We start from the raw sequence: 23,193 nt of genomic DNA, 5'->3' as shown, positions 1-23,193 counted from the left end.
GCAGGACAGGCCATGGAGAACTGGGAGCCTTGTTATGCTGATGGGCGGGATGTAAATTGCCAACAACCACTCGGGAGAAGTGTATGGTGTTTCCTGAAACATCTAAAAAACAAAGCAACAGAACCTAGGGCACTTCCACTTATGGTCCTATAGCTTAGGGAAATTAAAATCAAAAAGACACAGCCACCCCAAAGTTTGGAACGGCTCTGTTTACAAGAACCTCGTTTACAGTACAAGTTCAACATCGCAGAAAGTGAAAAATGGAGAAAGAAGTTGTGGTATTTACTTACAAAGCAATATCACTTAGCAATGAAATCTGTGTCATCAGGCCCTTAGCAGCACAATGAGTGGATTCAGGTATGATGATTCTAACTGAAATAAGTCACACAGAAAAAGAAACATCATAAGATATCACTAATACATGGAATGGAAACTTGGCTACACAGGAACTGAATTACAGAACAGAACAGGGTCTCAAATTTAGAAAACCAACTTATGCTTGCTTAAGGGTAAAGGTGAGTTGGGGTGCTGCATAAAACCAGAGATTGAAATGAGCACAGATAAAGTTCCTTAAGCCAAATATGGAATAGACAAGAGCTACTCCTTGCTCAACGAAATGGACTCAACACCGCATATTAAACGCCTAAGAATGTACCTGACTAGTAAGTATCTTAAAACCTATGGATTGCTATGTCTCCGAAAGAGAATCAAGCAAGTGTACAGGGGCATAAACGCAGCAGTGATAGGATTGGAGAGGTTCGGTGAGCAAATGAAGACCCTTTGAAGTCATATTGCATGGTACCCATTCCACAGGTTTCAACTACCAAGGTTTAAGGTATTCTTCCTTCAGCTAAAACATGCATGTGGAACCTAGAGTATGATCAACCATGTGATCGGGAGACGTGTTCAAATATGTCTCAGTTTTCATACCCTGGTACTCGGGTGCAACATTCCAGACGCTTTACTAACACTCTCCCGACTTGGAGAGTCAGTCCCTTTAACCTCCTGTTTGGCCCAGTTTGCAATTTCTGCGGAAGATGAACAGGAATAGCGAGAACCAATGAGAGACTAGCTGGAGGTGTCTGAACGGGCAAATTTAACTCTCATTTCCCACCAGGAAGAGGAATTAACCAAAGGCTCAGCGTGCCGTGCCGGAACCAGATTAGGGCCTGAAGCCATCCTGCGGTGTTGCGGCCAGCTCAAAAGAAAGCGAGTTGAAGAAAGGAGCTCAGGGGCACTGTAATTCACAAACCTGCAGAGTTATAAATGACAGCTATCGTCAAAAAATATACTGAAGTAAGGCGGCCAAGAGGACTTGAAATCGGGGCAGAATTGCAGGAAACCGATTTCAGGAGGTAGACTGGAATTGCATTGAAAGCATAGGAAAAGAGGCAGAACTTCCACAATGATGCACTTGGCCAAATAGGGCGTATGCGTTTTTTCCTGAATATATTCAGGAAAAAACGCATACGCCCTTTTTGGCCAACCAAGCAAACTTGCAAAGGAAATCTGCACTACAATGAAGTCTCACTTCCCCCCTGGTCAAAAGGGCCATCTGAAAAAAGTGTAAAATCCAGAAAGGCAGGACAGGCCATGGAGAACTGGGAGCCTTGTTATGCTGATGGGCGGGATGTAAATTGCCAACAGACACTCCGGAGAACTGTATGGTGTCTCCTGAAACATCTAAAAAACAAAGCAACAGAGCCTAGGGCACTTCCACTTATGGTCCTATAGCTTAGGGAAATTAAAATCAAAAAGACACAGACACCCCAAAGTTTGGGACGCCTCTGTTTACAACAACCTCGTTTACGGTACAAGTTCAATATCACAGAAAGTGAAAAATGGATAAAGAACTTGTGGTACTTACATACAATGCAGTATCACTCAGCAATGAAATCTATGTCATCAGGCCCGTAGCAGCATAATGAGTGGATTCAGGTACGATGATTCTAACTGAAATAAGTCACACAGAAAAAGAAACATCATAAGATATCACTAATACACGGAATGTAAACTTGGCTACACAGGAACTGAATTCCAAAACAGAACAGGGTCTCAAATTTAAAAAACCAACTTATGCTTGCTTAAGGGGAAAGGTGAGTTGGGGTGCTGCATAAATCCAGAGATTGAAATGAGCACAGATAAAGGTCCTTAAGCCAAATATGGAATAGACAAGAGCTACTCCTTGCTCAACGCAATGGACTCAACACCCCATATTAAACGCCTAAGAATGTACCTGACTAGTAAGTATCTTAAAACCTATGGATTGCTATGTCTCCAAAAGAGAATCAAGCGTGTGTACAGGGGCATAAACGCAGCAGTGATAGGATTGGAGAGGTTCGGTGAGCAAATGAAGACCCTTTGAAGTCATATTGCATGGTACCCATTACACGGGTCTCAACTCTCCAGGTTTAAGGTATTCTTTCTTCAGCTAAAACATGCATGTGGAACCCAGAGTATGATCAACCATGTGAACGGGAGACGTGTTCAAATATGTCTCAGTTTTCCTCCCCTGGTACTCGGGTGCAACATTCCAGACGCTTTACTAACACTCTCCCGACTTAGAGAGTCAGTCCCTTTAACCTCCTGTTTGGCCCAGTTTGCAATTTCTGCGGAAGATGAACAGGAATAGCGAGAACCAATGAGAGACTAGCTGGAGGTGTCTGAACGGGCAAATTTAACTCTCTTTTCCCACCAGGAAGAGGAATTAACCAAAGGCTCAGCATGCCGGGCCGGAACCAGATTAGGGCCTGAAGCCATCCTGCGGTGTTGCGGCCAGGTCACAAGAAAGCGAGTTGAAGAAAGGAGCTCAGGGGCACTGTAATTCACAAACCTGCAGAGTTATAAATGACAGCTATCGTCCAAAAATAGACTGAAGTAAGGCTGCCAAGAGGACTTGAAAGCGGGGCAGAATTGCAGGAAACAGATTTCAGGAGGTAGACTGGAATTGCATTGAAAGCATAGGAAAAGAGGCAGAACGTACACAATGATGCACTTGGCCAAAAAGGGCGTATGCGTTTTTTCCTGAGTATATTCAGGAAAAAACGCATACGCCCTTTTTGGCCAACCAAGCAAGCTTGCAAAGGAAATCTGCACTACAATGAAGTCTCACTTCCACCCGGTCAAAAGGGCCATCTGAAAAAAGTGTAAAATCCAGAAAGGCAGGACAGGCCATGGAGAACTGGGAGCCTTGTTATGCTGATGGGCGGGATGTAAATTGCCAACAACCACTCGCGAGAAGAGTATGGTGTTTCCTGAAACATCTAAAAAACAAAGCAACAGAGCCTAGGGCACTTCCACTTATGTTCCTATAGCTTAGGGAATTTAAAATCAAAAAGACACAGCCACCCCAAAGTTTGGAACGGCTCTGTTTACAAGAACCTCGTTTACACTACAAGTTCAACATCGCAGAAAGTGAAAAATGGATAAAGAAGTTGTGGTATTTACTTACAAAGCAATATCACTCAGCAATGAAATCTGTGTCATCAGGCCCTTAGCAGCACAATGAGTGGATTCAGGTATGATGATTCTAACTGAAATAAGTCACACAGAAAAAGAAACATCATAAGATATCAGTAATACACGGAATGTAAACTTGGCTACACAGGAACTGAATTACAGAACAGAACAGGGTCTCAAATTTAGAAAAACAACTTATGCTTGCTTAAGGGGAAAGGTGAGTTGGGGTGCTGCATAAAACCAGAGATTGAAATAAGCACAGATAAAGTTCCTTAAGCCAAATATGGAATAGACAAGAGCTACTCCTTGCTCAACGAAATGGACTCAACACCGCATATTAAACGCCTAAGAATGTACCTGTCTAGTAAGTATCTTAAAACCTATGGATTGCTATGTCTCCGAAAGAGAATCAAGCATGTGTACAGGGGCATAAACGCAGCAGTGATAGGATTGGAGAGGTTCGTGAGCAAATGAAGACCCTTTGAAGTCATATTGCATGGTACCCATTGCACGGGTCTCAACTCTCCAGGTTTAAGGTATTCTTCCTTCAGCTAAAACATGCATGTGGAACCAAGAGTATGATCATCCGTGTGAACGGGAGACGTGTTCAACTATGTCTCAGTTTTTGTACCCTGGTACTCGGGTGCAACATTCCAGACGCTTTACTAACACTCTCCCGACTTGGAGAGTCAGCGCCTTTAACCTCCTGTTTGGCCCAGTTTGCAATTTCTGCGGAAGATGAACAGGAATAGCGAGAACCAATGAGAGACTAGCTGGAGGTGTCTGGACGGGCAAATTTAACTCTCATTTCCCACCAGGAAGAGGAAATAACCAAAGGCTCAGCGTGCCGTGCCGGAACCAGATTACGGCCTGAAGCCATCCTGCGGTGTTGCGGCCAGCTCACAAGAAAGCGAGTTGAAGAAAGGAGCTCAGGGGCACTGTAATTCACAAACCTGCAGAGTTATAAATGACAGCTATCGTCCAAAAATAGACTGAAGTAAGGCTGCCAAGAGGACTTGAAAGCGGGGCAGAATTGCAGGAAACCGATTTCAGGAGGTAGACTGGAATTGCATTGAAAGCATAGGAAAAGAGGCAGAACGTCCACAATGATGCACTTGGCCAAAAAGGGCGTATGCGTTTTTTCCTGAATATATTCAGGAAAAAACGCATACGCCCTTTTTGGCCAACCAAGCAAGCTTGCAAAGGAAATCTGCACTACAATGAAGTCTCACTTCCCCCCGGTCAAAAGGGCCATCTGAAAAAAGTGTAAAATCCAGAAAGGCAGGACAGGCCATGGAGAACTGGGAGCCTTGTTATGCTGATGGGCGGGATGTAAATTGCCAACAACCACTCCGGAGAAGTGTATGGTGTTTCCTGAAACATCTAAAAAACAAAGCAACAGAACCTAGCGCACTTCCACTTATGGTCCTATATCTTAGGGAAGTTAAAATCAAAAAGACACAGCCACCCCAAAGTTTGGAACGGCTCTGTTTACAAGAACCTCGTTTACAGTACAAGTTCAAAATCGCAGAAAGTGAAAAATGGATAAAGAAGTTGTGGTATTTACTTACAAAGCAATATCACTCAGCAATGAAATCTGTGTCATCAGGCCCTTAGCAGCACAATGAGTGGATTCAGGTATGATGATTCTAACTGAAATAAGTCACACAGAAAAAGAAACATCATAAGATATCAGTAATACACGGAATGTAAACTTGGCTACACAGGAACTGAATTACAGAACAGAACAGGGTCTCAAATTTAGAAAACCAATTTATGCTTGCTTAAGGGGGAAGGTGAGTTGGGGTGCTGCATAAAACCAGAGATTGAAATGAGCACAGATAAAGTTCCTTAAGCCAAATATGGAATAGACAAGAGCTACTCCTTGCTCAACGAAATGGACTCAACACCGCATATTAAACGCCTAAGAATGTACCTGTCTAGTAAGTATCTTAAAACCTATGGATTGCTATGTCTCCAAAAGAGAATCAAGCATGTGTACAGGGGCATAAACGCAGCAGTGATAGGATTGGAGAGGTTCGTGAGCAAATGAAGACCCTTTGAAGTCATATTGCATGGTACCCATTACACGGGTCTCAACTCTCCAGGTTTAAGGTATTCTTCCTTCAGCTAAAACATGCATGTGGAACCTAGAGTATGATCAACCATGTGATCGGGAGACGTGTTCAAATATGTCTCAGTTTTCGTACCTGGTACTCGGGTGCCACATTCCAGACGCTTTACTAACACTCTCCCGACTTGGAGAGTCAGCGCCTTTAACCTCCTGTTTGGCCCAGTTTGCAATTTCTGCGGAAGATGAACAGGAATAGCGAGAACCAATGAGAGGCTAGCTGGAGGTGTCTGGACGGGCAAATTTAACTCTCATTTCCCACCAGGAAGAGGAATTAACCAAAGGCTCAGCGTGCCGTGCCGGAACCAGATTAGGGCCTGAAGCCATCCTGCGGTGTTGCGGCCAGCTCAAAAGAAAGCGAGTTGAAGAAAGGAGCTCAGGGGCACTGTAATTCACAAACCTGCAGAGTTATAAATGACAGCTATCGTCCAAAAATAGACTGAAGTAAGGCTGCCAAGAGGACTTGAAAGCGGGGCAGAATTGCAGGAAACCGATTTCAGGAGGTAGACTGGAATTGCATTGAAAGCATACGAAAAGAGGCAGAACGTCCACAATGATGCACTTGGCCAAAAAGGGCGTATGCGTTTTTTCCTGAATATATTCAGGAAAAAACGCATACGCCCTTTTTGGCCAACCCAGCAAGCTTGCAAAGGAAATCTGCACTACAATGAAGTCTCACTTCCCCCCGGTCAAAAGGGCCATCTGAAAAAAGTGTAAAATCCAGAAAGGCAGGACAGGCCATGGAGAACTGGGAGCCTTGTTATGCTGATGGGCGGGATGTAAATTGCCAATAACCACTAGGGAGAAGTGTATGGTGTTTCCTGAAACATCTAAAAAACAAAGCAACAGAACCTAGGGCACTTCCACTTATGGTCCTATAGGTTAGGGAAATTAAAATCAAAAAGACACAGCCACCCCAAAGTTTGGAACGGCTCTGTTTACAAGAACCTCGTTTACAGTACAAGTTCAACATCGCAGAAAGTGAAAAATGGATAAAGAACTTGTGGTATTTACTTACAAAGCAATATCACTCAGCAATGAAATCTGTGTCATCAGGCCCTTAGCAGCACAATGAGTGGATTCAGGTATGATGATTCTAACTGAAATAAGTCACACAGAAAAAGAAACATCATAAGATATCAGTAATACATGGAATGTAAACTTGGCTACACAGGAACTGAATTACAGAACAGAACAGGGTCTCAAATTTAGAAAACCAACTTATGTTTGCTTAAGGGTGAAGGTGAGTTGGGGTGCTGCATAAAACCAGAGATTGAAATGAGCACAGATAAAGTTCCTTAAGCCAAATATGGAATAGACAAGAGCTACTCCTTGCTCAATGAAATGGACTTAACACCCCATATTAAACGCCTAAGAATGTACCTGACTAGTAAGTATCTTAAAACCTATGGATTGCTATGTCTCTGAAAGAGAATCAAGCATATGTACAGGGGCATAAATGCAGCAGTGATAGGATTGGAGAGGTTCGGTGAGCAAATGAAGACCCTTTGAAGTCATATTGCATGGTACCCATTCCACGGGTTTCAACTACCCAGGTTTAAGGTATTCTTCCTTCAGCTAAAACATGCATGTGGAACCTAGAGTATGATCAACCATGTGATCGGGAGACGTGTTCAAATATGTCTCAGTTTTCGTACCCTGGTACTCGGGTGCAACATTCCAGACGCTTTACTAACACTCTCCCGACTTGGAGAGTCAGCGCCTTTAACCTCCTGTTTGGCCCAGTTTGCAATTTCTGCGGAAGATGAACAGGAATAGCGAGAACCAATGAGAGACTAGCTGGAGGTGTCTGGACGGGCAAATTTAACTCTCATTTCCCACCAGGAAGAGGAAATAACCAAAGGCTCAGCGTGCCGTGCCGGAACCAGATTACGGCCTGAAGCCATCCTGCGGTGTTGCGGCCAGCTGAAAAGAAAGCGAGTTGAAGAAAGGAGCTCAGGGGCACTGTAATTCACAAACCTGCAGAGTTATAAATGACAGCTATCGTCCAAAAATAGACTGAAGTAAGGCTGCCAAGAGGACTTGAAAGCGGGGCAGAATTGCAGGAAACCGATTTCAGGAGGTAGACTGGAATTGCATTGAAACCAGAGGAAAAGAGGCAGAACGTCCACAATGATGCACTTGGCCAAAAAGGGCGTATGCGTTTTTTCCTGAATATATTCAGGAAAAAACGCATACGCCCTTTTTGGCCAACCAAGCAAGCTTGCAAAGGAAATCTGCACTACAATGAAGTCTCACTTCCCCCCGGTCAAAAGGGCCATCTGAAAAAAGTGTAAAATCCAGAAAGGCAGGACAGGCCATGGAGAACTGGGAGCCTTGTTATGCTGATGGGCGGGATGTAAATTGCCAACAACCACTGGGGAGAAGTGTATGGTGTTTCCTGAAACATCTAAAAAACAAAGCAACAGAACCTAGGGCACTTCCACTTATGGTCCTATAGCTTAGGGAAATTAAAATCAAAAAGACACAGCCACCCCAAAGTTTGGAACGGCTCTGTTTACAAGAACCTCGTTTACAGTACAAGTTCAACATCGCAGAAAGTGAAAAATGGATAAAGAACTTGTGGTATTTACTTACAAAGCAATATCACTCAGCAAAGAAATCTGTGTCATCAGGCCCTTAGCAGCACAATGAGTGGATTCAGGTATGATGATTCGAACTGAAATAAGTCACACAGAAAAAGAAACATCATAAGATATCAGTAATACACGGAATGTAAACTTGGCTACACAGGAACTGAATTACAGAACAGAACAGGGTCTCAAATTTAGAAAACCAACTTATGCTTGCTTAAGGGGAAAGGTGAGTTGTGGTGCTGCATAAAACCAGAGATTGAAATGAGCCCAGATAAAGTTCCTTAAGTCAAATATGGAATAGACAAGAGCTACTCCTTGCTCAACGAAATGGACACAACACCGCATATTAAACGCCTAAGAATGTACCTGATTAGTAAGTATCTTAAAACCTATGGATTGCTATGACTCCGAAAGAGAATCAAGCATGTGTACAGGGGCATAAACGCAGCAGTGATAGGATTGGAGAGGTTCGGTGAGCAAATGAAGACCCTTTGAAGTCATATTGCATGGTACCCATTACACGGGTCTTAACTCTCCAGGTTTAAGGTATTCTTCCTTCAGCTAAAACATGCATGTGGAACCTAGAGTATGATCAACCATGTGATCGGGAGACGTGTTCAAATATGTCTCAGTTTTCGTACCTGGTACTCGGGTGCAACATTCCAGACGCTTTACTTACACTCTCCCCACTTGGAGAGTCAGCGCCTTTAACCTCCTGTTTGGCCCAGTTTGCAATTTCTGCGGAAGATGAACAGGAATAGCGAGAACCAATGAGAGACTAGCTGGAGGTGTCTGGACGGGCAAATTTAACTCTCATTTCCCACCAGGAAGAGGAAATAACCAAAGGCTCAGCGTGCCGTGCCGGAACCAGATTAGGGCCTGAAGCCATCCTGCGGTGTTGCGGCCAGCTCAAAAGAAAGCGAGTTGAAGAAAGGAGCTCAGGGGCACTGTAATTCACAAACCTGCAGAGTTATAAATGACAGCTATCGTCCAAAAATAGACTGAAGTAAGGCTGCCAAGAGGACTTGAAAGCGGGGCAGAATTGCAGGAAACCGATTTCAGGAGGTAGACTGGAATTGCATTGAAAGCATAGGAAAAGAGGCAGAACGTCCACAATGATGCACTTGGCCAAAAAGGGCGTATGCGTTTTTTCCTGAATATATTCAGGAAAAAACGCATACGCCCTTTTTGGCCAACCAAGCAAGCTTGCAAAGGAAATCTGCACTACAATGAAGTCTCAATTCCCCCCGGTCAAAAGGGCCATCTGAAAAAAGTGTAAAATCCAGACAGGCAGGACAGGCCATGGAGAACTGGGAGCCTTGTTATGCTGATGGGCGGGATGTAAATTGCCAACAACCACTCGGCAGAAGTTTATGGTGTTTCCTGAAACATCTAAAAAACAAAGCAACAGAACCTAGGGCACTTCCACTTATGGTCCTATAGCTTAGGGAAATTAAAATCAAAAAGACACAGCCACCCCAAAGTTTGGAACATCTCTGTTTACAAGAACCTCGTTTACAGTACAAGTTCAACATCGCAGAAAGTGCAAAATGGATAAAGAACTTGTGGTATTTACTTACAAAGCAATATCACTCAGCAATGAAATCTGTGTCATCAGGCCCTTAGCAGCACAATGAGTGGATTCAGGTATGATGATTCGAACTGAAATAAGTCACACAGAAAAAGAAACATCATAAGATATCAGTAATACACGGAATGTAAACTTGGCTACACAGGAACTGAATTACAGAACAGAACAGGGTCTCAAATTTAGAAAACCAACTTATGCTTGCTTAAGGGGAAAGGTGAGTTGTGGTGCTGCATAAAACCAGAGATTGAAATGAGCACAGATAAAGTTCCTTAAGTCAAATATGGAATAGACAAGAGCTACTCCTTGCTCAACGAAATGGACTCAACACCGCATATTAAACGCCTAAGAATGTACCTGACTAGTAAGTATCTTAAAACCTATGGATTGCTATGTCTCCGAAAGAGAATCAAGCATGTGTACAGGGGCATAAACGCAGCAGTGATAGGATTGGAGAGGTTCGGTGAGCAAATGAAGACCCTTTGAAGTCATATTGCATGGTACCCATTACACGGGTCTTAACTCTCCAGGTTTAACGTATTCTTCCTTCAGCTAAAACATGCATGTGGAACCTAGAGTATGATCAACCATGTGATCGGGAGACGTGTTCAAATATGTCTCAGTTTTCGTACCCTGGTACTCGGGTGCAACATTCCAGACGCTTTACTAACACTCTCCCGACTTGGAGAGTCAGCGCCTTTAACCTCCTGTTTGGCCCAGTTTGCAATTTCTGCGGAAGATGAACAGGAATAGCGAGAACCAATGAGAGACTAGCTGGAGGTGTCTGGACGGGCAAATTTAACTCTCATTTCCCACCAGGAAGAGGAAATAACCAAAGGCTCAGCGTGCCGTGCCGGAACCAGATTAGGGCCTGAAGCCATCCTGCGGTGTTGCGGCCAGCTCAAAAGAAAGCGAGTTGAAGAAAGGAGCTCAGGGGCACTGTAATTCACAAACATGCAGAGTTATAAATGACAGCTATCGTCCAAAAATAGACTGAAGTAAGGCTGCCAAGAGGACTTGAAAGCGGGGCAGAATTGCAGGAAACCGATTTCAGGAGGTAGACTGGAATTGCATTGAAAGCATAGGAAAAGAGGCAGAACGTCCACAATGATGCACTTGGACAAAAAGTGCGTATGCGTTTTTTCCTGAATATATTCAGGAAAAAACGCATACGCCCTTTTTGGCCAACCAAGCAAGCTTGCAAAGGAAATCTGCACTACAATGAAGTCTCACTTCCCCCCAGTCAAAAGGGCCATCTGAAAAAAGTGTAAAATCCAGAAAGGCAGTACAGGCCATGGAGAACTGGGAGCCTTGTTATGCTGATGGGCGGGATGTAAATTGCCAACAACCACTCGGGAGAAGTTTATGGTGTTTCCTGAAACATCTAAAAAACAAAGCAACAGAACCTAGGGCACTTCCACTTATGGTCCTATAGCTTAGGGAAATTAAAATCAAAAAGACACAGCCACCCCAAAGTTTGGAACGGCTCTGTTTACAAGAACCTCGTTTACAGTACAAGTTCAACATCGCAGAAAGTGCAAAATGGATAAAGAACTTGTGGTATTTACTTACAAAGCAATATCACTCAGCAATGAAATCTGTGTCATCAGGCCCTTAGCAGCACAATGAGTGGATTCAGGTATGATGATTCTAACTGAAATAAGTCACACAGAAAAAGAAACACCATAAGATATCAGTAATACACGGAATGTAAACTTGGCTACACAGGAACTGAATTACAGAACAGAACAGGGTCTCAAATTTAGAAAACCAACTTATTCTTGCTTAAGGGTAAAGGTGAGTTGGGGTGCTGCATAAAACCAGAGATTGAAATGAGCACAGATAAAGTTCCTTAAGCCAAATATGGAATAGACAAGAGCTACTCCTTGCTCAATGAAATGGACTCAACACCCCATATTAAACGCCTAAGAATGTACCTGACTAGTAAGTATCTTAAAACCTATGGATTGCTATGTCTCCGAAAGAGAATCAAGCATGTGTACAGGGGCATAAACGCAGCAGTGATAGGATTGGAGAGGTTCGGTGAGCAAATGAAGACCCTTTGAAGTCATATTGCATGGTACCCATTCCACGGGTTTCAACTACCCAGGTTTAAGGTATTCTTCCTTCAGCTAAAACATGCATGTGGAACCTAGAGTATGATCAACCATGTGATCGGGAGACGTGTTCAAATATGTCTCAGTTTTCCTCCCCTGGTACTCAGGTGCAACATTCCAGACGCTTTACTAACACTCTCCCGACTTAGAGAGTCAGTCCCTTTAACCTCCTGTTTGGCCCAGTTTGCAATTTCTGCGGAAGATGAACAGGAATAGCGAGAACCAATGAGAGACTAGCTGGAGGTGTCTGGACGGGCAAATTTAACTCTCATTTCCCACCAGGAAGAGGAATTAACCAAAGGCTCAGCATGCCGGGCCGGAACCAGATTAGGGCCTGAAGCCATCCTGCGGTGTTGCGGCCAGGTCACAAGAAAGCGAGTTGAAGAAAGGAGCTCAGGGGCACTGTAATTCACAAACCTGCAGAGTTATAAATGACAGCTATCGTCCAAAAATAGACTGAAGTAAGGCTGCCAAGAGGACTTGAAAGCGGGGCAGAATTGCAGGAAACCGATTTCAGGAGGTAGACTGGAATTGCATTGAAAGCATAGGAAAAGAGGCAGAACGTCCACAATGATGCACTTGGCCAAAAAGGGCGTATGCATTTTTTCCTGAATATATTCAGGAAAAAACGCATACGCCCTTTTTGGCCAACCAAGCAAGCTTGCAAAGGAAATCTGCATTACAATGAAGTCTCACTTCCCCCCGGTCAAAAGGGCCATCTGAAAAAAGTGTAAAATCCAAAAAGGCAACAGGCCATTGAGAACTGGGAGCCTTGTTATGCTGATGGGCGGGATGTAAATTGCCAACAGACACTTGGGAGAAGTGTATGGTGTTTCCTGAAACATCTAAAAAACAAAGCAACAGAGCCTAGGGCACTTCCACTTATGGTCCTATAGCTTAGGGAAATTAAAATCAAAAAGACACAGCCACCCCAAAGTTTGGAACGGCTCTGTTTACAAGAACCTCGTTTACAGTACAAGTTCAACATCGCAGAAAGTGAAAAATGGATAAAGAAGTTGTGGTATTTACTTACAAAGCAATATCACTCAGCAATGAAATCTGTGTCATCAGGCCCTTAGCAGCACAATGAGTGGATTCAGGTATGATGATTCTAACTGAAATAAGTCACACAGAAAAAGAAACATCATAAGATATCAGTAATACACGGAATGGAAACTTGGCTACACAGGAACTGAATTACAGAACAGAACAGGGTCTCAAATTTAGAAAACCAACTTATTCGTGCTTAAGGGTAAAGGTGAGTTGGGGTGCTGCATAAAAACAGAGATTGAAATGAGCACAGATAAAGTTCCTTAAGCCAAATATGGAATAGACAAGAGCTACTCCTTGCTCAACGAAATGGACTCAACACCCCATATTAAACGCCTAAGAATGTACCTGACTAGTAAGTATCTTAAAACCTATGGATTGCTATGTCTCCGAAAGAGAATCAAGCATGTGTACAGGGGCATAAACGCAGCAGTGATAGGATTGGAGAGGTTTGGTGAGCAAATGAAGACCCTTTGAAGTCATATTGCATGGTACCCATTCCAAGGTTTTCAACTACCCAGGTTTAAGGTATTCTTCCTTCAGCTAAAACATGCATGTGGAACCTAGAGTATGATCAACCATGTGATCGGGAGACGTGTTCAAATATGTCTCAGTTTTCCTCCCCTGGTACTCGGGTGCAACATTCCAGACGCTTTCCTAACACTCTCCCCACTTGGAGAGTCAGCGCCTTTAACCTCCTGTTTGGCCCAGTTTGCAATTTCTGCGGAAGATGAACAGGAATAGCGAGAACCAATGAGAGGCTAGCTGGAGGTGTCTGGTCGGGCAAATTTAACTCTCATTTCCCACCAGGAAGAGGAATTAACCAAAAGCTCAGCATGCCGGGCCGGAACCAGATTAGGGCCTGAAGCCATCCTGCGGTGTTGCGGCCAGGTCACAAGAAAGCGAGTTGAAGAAAGGAGCTCAGGGGCACTGTAATTCACAAACCTGCAGAGTTATAAATGACAGCTATCGTCCAAAAATAGACTGAAGTAAGGCTGCCAAGAGGACTTGAAAGCGGGGCAGAATTGCAGGAAACCGATTTCAGGAGGTAGACTGGAATTGCATTGAAAGCATAGGAAAAGAGGCAGAACGTCCACAATGATGCACTTGGCCAAAAAGGGCGTATGCGTTTTTTCCTGAATATATTCAGGAAAAAACGCATACGCCCTTTTTGGCCAACCAAGCAAGCTTGCAAAGGAAATCTGCACTACAATGAAGTCTCACTTCCCCCCGGTCAAAAGGGCCATCTGAAAAAATTGTAAAATCCAGAAAGGCAACAGGCCATTGAGAACTGGGAGCCTTGTTATGCTGATGGGCGGGATGTAAATTGCCAACAGACACTCGGGAGAAGTGTATGGTGTTTCCTGAAACATCTAAAAAACAAAGCAACAGAGCCTAGGGCACTTCCACTTATGGTCCTATAGCTTAGGGAAATTAAAATCAAAAAGACACAGCCACCCCAAAGTTTGAAACGGCTCTGTTTACAAGAACCTCGTTTACAGTACAAGTTCAACATCGCAGAAAGTGAAAAATGGATAAAGAAGTTGTGGTATTCACTTACAAAGCAATATCACTCAGCAATGAAATCTATGTCATCAGGCCCTTAGCAGCACAATGAGTGGATTCAGGTATGATGATTCTAACTGAAATAAGTCACACAGAAAAAGAAACATCATAAGATATCACTAATACACGGAATGTAAACTTGGCTACACAGGAACTGCATTCCAAAACAGAACAGGGTCTCAAATTTAGAAAACCAACTTATGCTTGCTTAAGGGGAAAGGTGAGTTGGGGTGCTGCATAAAACCAGAGATTGAAATGAGCACAGATAAAGTTCCTTAAGCCAAATATGGAATGGACAAGAGCTACTCCTTGCTCAACGAAATGGACTCAAAACCCCATATTAAACGCCTAAGAATGTACCTGACTAGTAAGTATCTTAAAACCTATGGATTGCTATGTCTCCAAAAGAGAATCAAGCATGTGTACAGGGGCATAAACGCAGCAGTGATAGGATTGGAGAGGTTCGGTGAGCAAATGAAGACCCTTTGAAGTCATATTGCATGGTACCCATTACACGGGTCTCAACTCTCCAGGTTTAAGGTATTCTTCCTACAGCTAAAACATGTATGTGGAACACAGAGTATGATCAACCATGTGATCGGGAGACGTGTTCAAATATGTCTCAGTTTTCCTCCCCTGGTACTCGGGTGCAACATTCCAGACGCTTTACTAACACTCTCCCGACTTGGAGAGTCAGTCCCTTTAACCTCCTGTTTGGCCCAGTTTGCAATTTCTGCGGAAGATGAACAGGAATAGCGAGAACCAATGAGAGGCTAGCTGGAGGTGTCTGGACGGGCAAATTTAACTCTCATTTCCCACCAGGAAGAGGAATTAACCAAAGGCTCAGCGTGCCGTGCCGGAACCAGATTAGGGCCTGAAGCCATCCTGCGGTGTTGCGGCCAGCTCAAAAGAAAGCGAGTTGAAGAAAGGAGCTCAGGGGCACTGTAATTCACAAACCTGCAGAGTTATAAATGACAGCTATCGTCCAAAAATAGACTGAAGTAAGGCTGCCAAGAGGACTTGAAAGTGGGGCAGAATTGCAGGAAACCGATTTCAGGAGGTAGACTGGAATTGCATTGAAAGCATAGGAAAAGAGGCAGAACGTCCACAATGATGCACTTGGCCAAAAAGGGCGTATGCGTTTTTTCCTGAATATATTCAGGAAAAAACGCATACGCCCTTTTTGGCCAACCAAGCAAGCTTGCAAAGGAAATCTGCACTACAATGAAGTCTCACTTCCCCCCGGTCAAAAGGGCCATCTGAAAAAAGTGTAAAATCCAGAAACGCAGGACAGGCCATGGAGAACTGGGAGCCTTGTTATGCTGACGGGCGGGATGTAAATTGCCAACAACCACTCGGGAGAAGTTTATGGTGTTTCCTGAAACATCTAAAAAACAAAGCAACAGAACCTAGGGCACTTCCACTTATGGTCCTATAGCTTAGGGAAATTAAAATCAAAAAGACACAGCCACCCCAAAGTTTGGAACGGCTCTGTTTACAAGAACCTCGTTTACAGTACAAGTTCAACATCGCAGAAAGTGAAAAATGGATAAAGAACTTGTGGTATTTACTTAAAAAGCAATATCACTCAGCAATGAAATCTGTGTCATCAGGCCCTTAGCAGCACAATGAGTGGATTCAGGTATGATGATTCAAACTGAAATAAGTCACACAGAAAAAGAAACATCATAAGATATCAGTAATACACGGAATGTAAACTTGGCTACACAGGAACTGAATTACAGAACAGAACAGGGTCTCAAATTTAGAAAACCAACTTATGCTTGCTTAAGGGGAAAGGTGAGTTGTGGTGCTGCATAAAACCAGAGATTGAAATGAGCACAGATAAAGTTCCTTAAGTCAAATATGGAATAGACAAGAGCTACTCCTTGCTCAACGAAATGGACTCAACACCGCATATTAAACGCCTAAGAATGTACCTGACTAGTAAGTATCTTAAAACCTATGGATTGCTATGACTCCGAAAGAGAATCAAGCATGTGTACAGGGGCATAAACGCAGCAGTGATAGGATTGGAGAGGTTCGGTGAGCAAATGAAGACCCTTTGAAGTCATATTGCATGGTACCCATTACACGGGTCTTAACTCTCCAGGTTTAAGGTATTCTTCCTTCAGCTAAAACATGCATGTGGAACCTAGAGTATGATCAACCATGTGATCGGGAGACGTGTTCAAATATGTCTCTGTTTTCATACCTGGTACTCGGGTGCAACATTCCAGACGCTTTACTAACACTCTCCCGTCTTGGAGAGTCAGCGCCTTTAACCTCCTGTTTGGCCCAGTTTGCAATTTCTGCGGAAGATGAACAGGAATAGCGAGAACCAATGAGAGACTAGCTGGAGGTGTCTGGACGGGCAAATTTAACTCTCATTTCCCACCAGGAAGAGGAAATAACCAAAGGCTCAGCGTGCAGTGCCGGAACCAGATTACGGCCTGAAGCCATACTGCGGTGTTGCGGCCAGCTCAAAAGAAAGCGAGTTGAAGAAAGGAGCTCAGGGGCACTGTAATTCACAAACATGCAGAGTTATAAATGACAGCTATCGTCCAAAAATAGACTGAAGTAAGGCTGCCAAGAGGACTTGAAAGCGGGGCAGAATTGCAGGAAACCGATTTCAGGAGGTAGACTGGAATTGCATTGAAAGCATAGGAAAAGAGGCAGAACGTCCACAATGATGCACTTGGCCAAAAAGGGCGTATGCGTTTTTTCCTGAATATATTCAGGAAAAAACGCATACGCCCTTTTTGGCCAACCAAGCAAGCTTGCAAAGGAAATCTGCACTACAATGAAGTCTCACTTCCCCCCGGTCAAAAGGGCCATCAGAAGAAAGTGTAAAATCCAGAAAGGCAGGACAGGCCATGGAGAACTGGGAGCCTTGTTATGCTGATGGGCGGGATGAAAATTGCCAACAACCACTCAGGAGAAGTGTATGGTGTTTCCTGAAACATCTAAAAAACAAAGCAACAGAACCTAGGGCACTTCCACTTATGGTCCTATAGCTTAGGGAAATTAAAATCAAAAAGACACAGCCACCCCAAAGTTTGGGACGCCTCTGTTTACAAGAACCTCGTTTACCGTACAAGTTCAAAATCGCAGAAAGTGAAAAATGGATAAAGAACTTGTGGTACTTACGTACAATGCAGTATCACTCAGCAATGAAATATATGTCATCAGGCCCGTAGCAGCATAATGAGTAGTTTCAGGTACGATGATTCTAACTGAAATAAGTCACACAGAAAAAGAAACATCATAAGATATCAGTAATACACGGAATGTAAACTTGGCTACAAAGGAACTGAATTACAGAACAGAACAGGGTCTCAAATTTAGAAAACCAACTTATTCTTGCTTAACGGGAAAGGTGAGTTGGGGTGCTGCATAAAACCAGAGATTGAAATGAGCACAGATAAAGTTCCTTAAGCCAAATATGGAATAGACAAGAGCTACTCCTTGCTCAACGAAATGGACTCAACACCGCATATTAAACGCCTAAGAATGTACCTGACTAGTAAGTATCTTAAAACCTATGGATTGCTATGTCTCCGAAAGAGAATCAAGCATGTGTACAGGGGCATAAACGCAGCAGTGATAGGATTGGAGAGGTTCGTGAGCAAATGAAGACCCTTTGAAGTCATATGGCATGGTACCCATTCCACGGGTTTCAACTACCCAGGTTTAAGGTATTCTTCCTTCAGCTAAAACATGCATGTGGAACCTAGAGTATGATCAACCATGTGATCGGGAGACGTGTTCAAATATGTCTCAGTTTTCGTACCCTGGTACTCGGGTGCAACATTCCAGACGCTTTACTAACACTCTCCCCACTTGGATAGTCAGTCCCTTTAACCTCCTGTTTGGCCCAGTTTGCAATTTCTGTGGAAGATGAACAGGAATAGCGAGAACCAATGAGAGACTAGCTGGAGGTGTCTGGTTGGGCAAATTTAACTCTCATTTCCCACCAGGAAGAGGAATTAACCAAAGGCTCAGCGTGCCGTGCCAGAACCAGATTAGGGCCTGAAGACATCCTGCGGTGTTGCGGCCAGGTCACAAGAAAGCGAGTTGAAGAAAGGAGCTCAGGGGCACTGTAATTCACAAACCTGCAGAGTTATAAATGACAGCTATCGTCCAAAAATAGACTGAAGTAAGGCTGCCAAGAGGACTTGAAAGCGGGGCAGAATTGCAGGAAACCGATTTCAGGAGGTAGACTGGAATTGCATTGAAAGCATAGGAAAAGAGGCAGAACGTCCACAATGATGCACTTGGCCAAAAAGGGCGTATGCGTTTTTTCCTGAATATATTCAGGAAAAAACGCATACGCCCTTTTTGGCCAACCAAGCAAGCTTGCAAAGGAAATCTGCACTACAATGAAGTCTCACTTCCCCCCGGTCAAAAGGGCCATCTGAAAAAAGTGTAAAATCCAGAAAGGCAACAGGCCATTGAGAACTGGGAGCCTTGTTATGCTGATGGGCGGGATGTAAATTGCCAACAACCACTCGGGAGAAGTGTATGGTGTTTCCTGAAACATCTAAAAAACAAAGCAACAGAACCTAGGGCACTTCCACTTATGGTCCTATAGCTTAGGGAAATTAAAATCAAAAAGACACAGCCACCCCAATGTTTGGAACGGCTCTGTTTACAAGAACGTCGTTTACAGTACAAGTTCAACATCGCAGAAAGTGAAAAATGGATAAAGAACTTGTGGTATTTACTTACAAAGCAATATCACTCAGCAATGAAATCTGTGTCATCAGGCCCTTAGCAGCACAATGAGTGGATTCAGGTATGATGATTCTAACTGAAGTAAGTCACACAGAAAAAGAAACATCATAAGATATCAGTAATACACGGAATGTAAACTTGGCTACACAGGAACTGAATTACAGAACAGAACAGGGTCTCAAATTTAGAAAACCAACTTATGCTTGCTTAAGGGGAAAGGTGAGTTGTGGTGCTGCATAAAACCAGAGATTGAAATGAGCACAGATAAAGTTCCTTAAGTCAAATATGGAATAGACAAGAGCTACTCCTTGCTCAACGAAATGGACTCAACACCGCATATTAAACGCCTAAGAATGTACCTGACTAGAAAGTATCTTAAAACCTATGGATTGCTATGACTCCGAAAGAGAATCAAGCATGTGTACAGGGGCATAAACGCAGCAGTGATAGGATTGGAGAGGTTCGGTGAGCAAATGAAGACCCTTTGAAGTCATATTGCATGGTACCCATTCCACGGGTTTCAACTACCCAGGTTTAAGGTATTCTTCCTTCAGCTAAAACATGCATGTGGAACCTAGAGTATGATCAACCATGTGATCGGGAGACGTGTTCAAATATGTCTCAGTTTTCGTACCTGATACTCGGGTGCAACATTCCAGACGCTTTACTAATACTCTCCCGACTTGGAGAGTCAGCGCCTTTAACCTCCTGTTTGGCCCAGTTTGCAATTTCTGCGGAAGATGAACAGGAATAGCGAGAACCAATGAGAGACTAGCTGGAGGTGTCTGGACGGGCAAATTTAACTCTCATTTCCCACCAGGAAGAGGAAATAACCAAAGGCTCAGCGTGCCGTGCCGGAACCAGATTAGGGCCTGAAGCCATCCTGCGGTGTTGCGGCCAGCTCAAAAGAAAGCGAGTTGAAGAAAGGAGCTCAGGGGCACTGTAATTCACAAACCTGCAGAGTTATAAATGACAGCTATCGTCCAAAAATAGACTGAAGTAAGGCTGCCAAGAGGACTTGAAAGCGGGGCAGAATTGCAGGAAACCGATTTCAGGAGGTAGACTGGAATTGCATTGAAAGCATAGGAAAAGAGGCAGAACGTCCACAATGATGCACTTGGCCAAAAAGGGCGTATGCGTTTTTTCCTGAATATATTCAGGAAAAAACGCATACGCCCTTTTTGGCCAACCAAGCAAGCTTGCAAAGGAAATCTGCACTACAATGAAGTCTCACTTCCCCCCGGTCAAAAGGGTCATCTGAAAAAAGTGTAAAATCCAGAAAGGCAGGACAGGCCATGGAGAACTGGGAGTCTTGTTATGCTGATGGGCGGGATGTAAATTGCCAACAACCACTCGGGAGAAGTGTATGGTGTTTCCTGAAACATCTAAAAAACAAAGCAACAGAACCTAGGGCACTTCCACTTATGGTCCTATAGCTTAGGGAAATTAAAATCAAAAAGACACAGCCACCCCAAAGTTTGGAACGTCTCTGTTTACAAGAACCTCGTTTACAGTACAAGTTCAACATCGCAGAATGTGAAAAATGGATAAAGAACTTGTGATATTTACTTACAAAGCAATATCACTCAGCAATGAAATCTGTGTCATCAGGCCCTTAGCAGCACAATGAGTGGATTCAGGTATGATGATTCTAACTGAAATAAGTCACACAGAAAAAGAAACATCATAAGATATCAGTAATACACGGAATGTAAACTTGGCTACAAAGGAACTGAATTACAGAACAGAACAGGGTCTCAAATTTAGAAAACCAACTTATTCTTGCTTAACGGGAAAGGTGAGTTGGGGTGCTGCATAAAACCAGAGATTGAAATGAGCACAGATAAAGTTCCTTAAGCCAAATATGGAATAGACAAGAGCTACTCCTTGCTCAACGAAATGGACTCAACACCGCATATTAAACGCCTAAGAATGTACCTGACTAGTAAGTATCTTAAAACCTATGGATTGCTATGTCTCCGAAAGAGAATCAAGCATGTGTACAGGGGCATAAACGCAGCAGTGATAGGATTGGAGAGGTTCGTGAGCTAATGAAGACCTTTTGAAGTCATATTGCATGGTACCCATTACACGGGTCTCAACTCTCCAGGTTTAAGGTATTCTTCCTTCAGCTAAAACATGCATGTGGAACACAGAGTATGATCAACCATGTGAACGGGAGACGGGTTCAAATATTTCTCAGTTTTCCTCCCCTGGTACTCGGGTGCAACATTCCAGACGCTTTACTAACACTCTCCCGACTTGGAGAGTCAGTCCCTTTAACCTCCTGTTTGGCCCAGTTTGCAATTTCTGCGGAAGATGAACAGGAATAGCGAGAACCAATGAGAGGCTAGCTGGAGGTGTCTGGACGGGCAAATTTAACTCTCATTTCCCACCTGGAAGAGGAATTAACCAAAGGCTCAGCGTGCCGTGCCAGAACCAGATTAGGGCCTGAAGCCATACTGCGGTGTTGCGGCCAGCTGAAAAGAAAGCGAGTTGAAGAAAGGAGCTCAGGGGCACTGTAATTCACAAACCTGCAGAGTTATAAATGACAGCTATTGTCCAAAAATAGACTGAAGTAAGGCTGCCAAGAGGACTTGAAAGCGGGGCAGAATTGCAGGAAACCGATTTCAGGACGTAGACTGGAATTGCATTGAAAGCATAGGAAAAGAGGCAGAACGTCCACAATGATGCACTTGGCCAAAAAGGGCGTATGCGTTTTTTCCTGAATATATTCAGGAAAAAACGCATACGCCCTTTTTGGCCAACCCAGCAAGCTTGCAAAGGAAATCTGCACTACAATGAAGTCTCACTTCTCCCCGGTCAAAAGGGCCATCAGAAGAAAGTGTAAAATCCAGAAAGGCAGGACAGGCCATGGAGAACTGGGAGCCTTGTTATGCTGATGGGCGGGATGAAAATTGCCAACAGACACTCAGGAGAAGTGTATGGTGTTTCCTGAAACATCTAAAAAACAAAGCAACAGAGCCTAGGGCACTTCCACTTATGGTCCTATAGCTTAGGGAAATTAAAATCAAAAAGACACAGCCACCCCAAAGTTTGGGACGCCTCTGTTTACAAGAACCTCGTTTACCGTACAAGTTCAATATCACAGAAAGTGAAAAATGGATAAAGAAGTTGTGGTATTTACTTACAAAGCAATATCACTCAGCAATGAAATCTATGTCATCAGGCCCGTAGCAGCATAAAGAGTAGATTCAGGTACGATGATTCTAATTGAAATAAGTCACACAGAAAAAGAAACATCATAAGATATCACTAATACACGGAATGTAAACTTGGCTACACAGGAACTGAATTCCAAAACAGAACAGGTTCTCAAATTTAGAAAACCAACTTATGCTTGCTTAAGGGGAAAGGGTAGTTGGGGTGCTGCATAAAACCAGAGATTGAAATGAGCACAGATAAAGTTCCTTAAGCCAAATATGGAATACACAAGAGCTACTCCTTGCTCAACGAAATGGACTCAACACCGCATATTAAACGCCTAAGAATGTACCTGACTAGTAAGTATCTTAAAACCTATGGATTGCTATGTCTCCGAAAGAGAATCAAGCATGTGTACAGGGGCATAAACGCAGCAGTGATAGGATTGGAGAGGTTCGGTGAACAAATGAAGACCCTTTGAAGTCATATTGCATGGTACCCATTCCACGGGTTTCAACTACCCAGGTTTAAGGTATTCTTCCTTCAGCTAAAACATGCATGTGGAACCTAGAGTATGATCAACCATGTGATCGGGAGACGTGTTCAAATATGTCTTAGTTTTCGTACCCTGGTACTCGGGTGCATCATTCCAGACGCTTTACTAACACTCTCCCGACTTGGAGAGTCAGTCCCTTTAACCTCCTGTTTGGCCCAGTTTGCAATTTCTGCGGAAGATGAACAGGAATAGCGAGAACCAATGAGAGACTAGCTGGAGGTGTCTGG

At 43.6% G+C, this 23,193-nt stretch overlaps 1 long non-coding RNA gene across 7 annotated transcripts in view; it reads right to left on the bottom strand.

Moving 5' to 3' along the window:
* LOC307181154 overlaps nucleotides 1-23,193 on the bottom strand; it is a 2,002,597-nt gene that overhangs the window by 1,343,950 nt on the left and 635,454 nt on the right. For all 7 annotated transcript variants that reach the window (XR_013826033.1, XR_013826034.1, XR_013826035.1 and 4 more), the window contains one exon: nucleotides 16,080-16,165. This is a non-coding gene — a long non-coding RNA (uncharacterized lncRNA). The remainder of the gene's footprint in view (nucleotides 1-16,079; nucleotides 16,166-23,193) is intronic.

The sequence above is a fragment of the Stenella coeruleoalba genome (assembly GCF_951394435.1).
Source record: "Stenella coeruleoalba genome assembly, contig: scaffold_61, whole genome shotgun sequence".
In the NCBI taxonomy this organism is placed as follows: Eukaryota; Metazoa; Chordata; class Mammalia; order Artiodactyla; family Delphinidae; genus Stenella; species Stenella coeruleoalba.
The sequence above is the reverse complement of the archived record's forward strand: the minus strand, read 5'-3'. Positions and strand labels throughout refer to the sequence as shown.